Raw genomic sequence first — 6260 nt, 5'->3', positions numbered from 1 at the left:
AGAGAATATGCTTGGTATGATTTCAATCTTCTTAAATTTGCTGAGGCTGATTTTATGTCCCAATATATGGTCTATCCTTGAGAATGTTCCATGTACACTAGAAAAGAATGTATAGTCTGATGTTTTAGGATGAAGTGCTCTATATATGTCAATTATGTCCATTTCATCTAATGTGTCATTTAGGGCTGCTATTTCATTACTTATTTTCTGTTTGGATGATCTATCCACAGCTGTCAATGATGTATTTAAGTCCCCTAGTGTAATTGTTTTTTGGTCAACTTCTCCCTTTAGTTTTGTTAGTAGTTGCGTGGTATATTTCGGTGCTCCCTGATTGGGGCATAAATATTGAGGACTGTTATGTCTTCTTATTATATAGTCCCCTTTACCATTAAGAAATGTCCATCTTTGTCTCTTGTTATCTTTTTCACCTTGAAGTCTGTTTCATCTGATGTCATTATGGTTACACCTGATTTTCTCTGAGTACCATTTGCTTGGAGTGTCAATTTCCACCCTTTCACTTTGAGTCTATGCTTGTCCATGTAGCTGAGATGTGTCTCTTGGAGACAGCATAAGGTTGAGTTTAGTTTTTTACGTAATCTGATACTCTGTGCCACTTTATTGGTGAGTTCAGACCATTTACATTTAGGGTGATTATTGATATGTGAGTATTTCCTGTCATTCTATCTTAAATTTTCTGGTAAGGCTGTGTCTCCATTGTTCCTTTGCCTTTTTGTTGTTGTCTATTATTTCTGTGTGGTGGTATTCTATGATGTTGCTCTCTGTTTCTTCTTTTTTTTTCAGTGTATATTTCAGTTCTGGATGTTTTTTGAGTGTTTACCCTTAAGTTTATGTAAAAGAAAGTTTGATACTTAGAGTGTTCCATGTTCTTCAGCACGCTTACTTTCTCCATTCCCATATTCCGTTTCAGGCCTTTACTCTCCCACTTTTTATGTTTTGGTTGCCACAAATTGTCCCTGTTGGTGGTGGTCAAATAGCCTCCTTTAGTATTTCTTATACTGCAGGTCATGTGTTAGAAATTCCCTCAGCTTCTGTATGTCTGGAAAGGTCTTTATTCCTCCTTCATATCTAAAGGATATCTTTGCTGGATATGTTATTCTTGGCTCATAATTTCTCTCTTTCAATCGTTTGAATATTTGGTTCCACTCCCTCCTGGCTTGTAGAGTTTCTGCTGAAAAAGCTGATGATAATCTAATGGGCTTTCCTTTGCAGGTTACCGTCTTCTATTCCCTGGCTGCCTTGAGGATTCTTTCTTTGTCATTGATTTTAGACAGCTTCAATACAATGTGCCTTGGAGAAGGCCTGTTGGGATTGAGGTAATTAGGTGTTCTATTTGCTCCTTGGATTTGAGGATCCAATTCTGTCCACAAGTTTGGGAAGCTCTCATCGACAATTTGTTTGAATATGTTCTCTGTTCCCTTCTCTGTTTCTTCTCCTTCTGGTATGCCCATTATTCTTATATTGCTCTTTCTGATGGAATCAGAAAGTTCTTGTAGAGTTCTTTCATTTCTTTTAAGTCTCAAGTCTCTTTCTTCTTCCATCCGTGTCACTTCCAGGTTTCTATCTTCAATGTCACTGATTCTTTCCTCCATCTGGTCAACTCTACTACCGCAGCTGGCTATTTCATTTTTCATTTCTTCTATTGAGCTCTTAATCTCCAGAAATTCTATTTTGTTCTTTTTTAAAATTTCAATCTCTTTGGAAAATGCTTATGTTGTTCTTTGATTGTGTTTCTGAGTTCATTAAACTGCCTTCCTGTGTTTTCTTGCATCTCGTTGAGTTTTTTTCACAACTGCAATCTTGAATTCTCTGTCATTGAAGTCTCATATTTCCATATCTTTAAGTTCCTTTTCTGGAGATTTTTCACTTTCTTTCTGAGCTGTCTTGTTGCCTTGGTTATTCATGGCAAGTGATTTATTATTTCTCTTTCTAGACATCTACAGGAGTGGCTTCTGCAGCAGGTTGATAGGAAGAGATCTTTCTTTTATTTTCCAGTACTTGTTGGTAGAATGTTTTATTTTCTCTCTGACTGCAGCCTTTTTCTCTCTGTCACACCGTAGTGCTGTTTTCTCTGCACTATTCTAGCTTCTCACACAATGGGGGGATTCCTTGGGAGATGGGCTTCTCCTCTGTTAATAGTTCGCCTGGGTCACAGGGCGCAGTGTCCTTGTGAGTATGCGGAGAGCTTTTGAAGTTCCAAAGCTCTTCCTGCACCAGATTCAGAACCGGTATGTTTCAGCAGTTCTGTTTACTCCTGCAGGGATCCGCCCAGATAGGTGGGGCCAGGGGCGGGGTGAGTTGTGAGTGGTGACCCAGAGCAATGGTGAGGACCACCACCACAGCCGGTCCTGTTTCCACAGCTCCCTCCCGTTTGCAGGAACTAGTTGGGCGGCGAATCTTTGTCTGCAGTCCACAGTTCTCAGAACAGCAAATATTCTGTTCTTTTGATCTGACACTGCTACTGTTCTGCTTCTAGCACCAGGCAGATGGGGGCGGGGCGAGCTCTGGGAGCATAAGGAGGGGCAGCTAGTCTCAGTGCCTAAAGCTTCTGTTCTCTGCTTGGCAGTGAGGGCTTCAACCAGCTTTTTCAGCCTTCTTCCCTCAGTGTTTTTTTCCGAGGTCTGTGCCATGATCGTTGTGTTCAGCTGTGTCATATGCTGTCCCCTCAGCCCTATGGGCCATAAACAGAGCCCTAGCAGTCCGAGTTCTTCCCTCTCACGTAGCTGCAGTAGTTCCAGGATGCAGCGAGCTTGGAGCACTGAGCTAGGTCTGCGTCCTGAGCCCTCGTGGCTTTTCTCCGCACTTCTCCCTTCCCTCCTCCCCCGCTCGCTCTGTTCGTCAACCTTTAGGTGAAATCAGTAGTGGGCCTCTTCATCTTGCCTGTCTGCTGTGCAAGGAGTCCTTTGTGGAGTTATAGTTGTTTGATTAGTTGTAAATTCCAGGGGAGATTTCCAGAGGCTAACCTCACACTGCCATTTTGATGATGTCTCTCGAAAACTCTTTTACAAGATATTAAAACTATTTATTGAAAACTATTTTATCTAGTTAATGGGAAACCGAGGCCATAACATCTAGAAATAAATTCACATCTTTTACAATTATAGGCACGTGATTGCTATGAGTATGTACATTTTCTTATATTTATCTACAAACATATAAACTTATTTCTCATATATGCAAACACAAACGCACACACACACACACACACACAACTCACACTGCAAAGTTTTGTACAAAGCAGATGTCCAATAGGAAATAATTCTTGAAGGAAGAAATGAATGAATGCACACTTGGAAGGATACACAGAAGCTAAAACTAAAAGATGAAAAAATGTATCTGCATAATAAATATATGGCTATATAGCTTATATGTAAATACCACTTTATTTCCCATTGGTATATGATAAGAGGACATTTGTCATAAATTTCAAATTCTTTACTCAATCAATATACATAAATACTGTATGCATATAGCAGGACATGAGTTGTAATTTTTTAAATGTTATTATACCACATTGATGCTTTTAATAATGATTAAATAAAGAAAAGTTTATTATTTTCTTATTATTAAGTGTCTTCAAGATGAATCATAGAATGAAAAGGGGATTCATTAGAATTACAAGATGAGAAATGAGAAAAATGTAACTTCCAGAAAAATCAAGTTCCAGATCATGCCAGATGACAATTGAATCCAACAATTTTAAAAGATTTTGCAAGGCTAAACCTTTGCAAAGCTTTTGCAATTTGTTTGCAAAGGCAGAATGGTTTAACTAAACAAAACATTAAGTAGAAATCCACTATACATGATGAACGTTCGATTGCCCTGTTTGAGGCGAGGGGACAGAGCCTCTGAGTCCATAGCACCAGCTTCCCTCCATTCAGGAAAAGAATGTTTGGAAACCAACCATCTCACCTAGTGACTCTTGCTCCTGTCCACACATTAGAATTACCTGGGGAGGTGAGGGAGTGGGGGTGTGCATTTTAAAAATATTAACTCTGGAACACACCCCAGAATTTCTGATATAGTTGGGCTGATTGGGGTCCCAATGCTGGTAGTTTTCAAAAGCTCCCTTGGTGATTCTAATATGCAGCCTGGGCTGCAAACCACTGATCTAGTACTTCTCTGACATGTGAGCAAAACTAAAGCCCAGTGAAGTATGATATATGGCACAGACAACCCAGCTAACCATGGTCTTGCCAAGACTAGAGGCCCCTGCTCTTAGATTCTAGTCCAATGATAACACTACGCTCCCAGGAGACGCTCAGAAAATGCTTGCTCTCTGAGGGAATTGAGGGATGACCTCTAGAAGAGTCTGTTACTACCACAGCAAGGGAGGAAAGGAGTATAACATGAACTCTCAGTCACAGATCTCCAACTTCTCCCGCAGGGTATATAGTCATGAGCAGCAGCAATCGATCATTTCAAGTTCTAATTAGGAAAGAAGGTTGAAGGAAGAATGGTCAGCAAGCACAGATTTAAGGAGGTTGTCTTAGGGGAACAAGCAACTTTAATAATTATAAGAGCTAAGATGGGTTGTTTTAGCTCATATTCTCTCTTTTAGTCTTTACAACAAACCAGTGAGATTGACAATCATTTGGATGAGAAAACATAAAATCTTAGCTCTTTAAAAAGTGTAGTAATTTGCCCAAAGTCATAGAGCTTTAATTGGCTGAGCTGAGAATTAAACACGGGTCTGTCTGATTTTAGTCCCTGCATTTTTAATCACTAGAGTATAAAATGGAAAACATAAAACTACTCAAGTGCCTCAATTTCAGGGGTCCTCAACTTGAACCCAAGGTCCTGAGAGGATATTCCCATCTTTACTTACATGAAATATGGAGTCTCGAGCCAAGTTGCACACAGTTTTACATCCAGAAAGCCCATCTTTTTGCTAGAACAATCCTTCAAACCTCCTTGAACAAAGCATTCCTATAAATGAGTCACATTAGCTTTCTTTGTTTTGCATATTTATTTCTTTATTATTTGTTCTAGTTATCTAGAAATCTATATTTTAACCCTAATTGTCTCCCTGTGGTAATGATTAAGGCATGATTCTGAGATTTGCATTGCAAACACCATGAGGCCTTCCACAGAAGAAGATGAATTCTGAACTTGGAGTGTAACAGCATTTATCGCTTCATTTTCATGTCTTCCTAGCTTCACTTTGGGTCAAATTTGTTAATATTTTTTTCAAGTTCCAAAAGGATGGGAGCAGGTGGAATTCAAGATCATGATTTTAGGGCTATACTAACTACCCAGTAGATCAAAATTGAACTTTTTATTGCTAAAACAATATCTTTGAATAAAAAAGCCCATGGATCAGTGCCTTATGTACGTTTTACTAATGAATATTTATAGGACCACCCACAGGGTGTACAATTTCATAAAAGCTACTCTATTTAGATAACAGTTATTTGAGAAAACCAGCAAGGACCTTAGAAAAAGGCACAATGTAAGTGGGATTCATTTTCATTCCTCCCAAGAGGACGTGATGTCTGCACTTTTCAGTTTTATTGTCTTAAAAGTTTTATTTATTTTAGGAATAGTTACAACCTACCCAGGTAAATATATCATCATAAATTAAATTTAACTTTTTCCCTCACTGGAATAGCCTCATAAAAGACAACAAAAGCCTGCAGAAGAGTCAGTGAGGGAATAAGGTTGTCAATACAGTGCGCGTATTTGAAAACAAAATGGCACAATCAGGTACAAAGACGAGTCTGCATTAAAGTTAATAAAAATCAATCTAGAAGAAAGCAAACTGCATTTTGGTGTCTAAATAAACTTATCTTTGAATAATAATAAAACTTTTCACTTTGTAGGGCTCTTCCTTTAGAGTTTGCCAACCAAAAGCTGGAATGGGGTTGATAGAGTACGCAGAAGTTAAGGGTCTGTCCAAAGTCCCACAGGTCACCTCCATGGGTAAAAAGGTGGCCTCTGCCATTCAACAGGATCCCTTCCATTGCCCTTCCTCAACTTGCCAATCAGTAATGCACACCAGCAAGTATTGTTTTACTTATAAAATGAAGTATAATTCAGAAGAAGTGGAAATTTTGTAAAAAGGAATTTAGATTAGGTACTAATTTATTTAAAATAATAAAATGCATTTAAATGGTGGCCATATCATATGAATAGGTAGCTTAAAAACCTAAATGAAAAATAGCAGAAAAATGGCAGCATGAGGTGAGCCTCTGGAAATCTCCCCTGGAATTTACAACTAATCAAATGACTATAACTCCTCA

Source organism: Rhinolophus sinicus, linkage group LG16 (genome assembly GCF_036562045.2).
Source record: "Rhinolophus sinicus isolate RSC01 linkage group LG16, ASM3656204v1, whole genome shotgun sequence".
NCBI classification, from domain to species: Eukaryota; Metazoa; Chordata; class Mammalia; order Chiroptera; family Rhinolophidae; genus Rhinolophus; species Rhinolophus sinicus.
Note: the sequence above shows the minus strand (reverse complement) of the source record.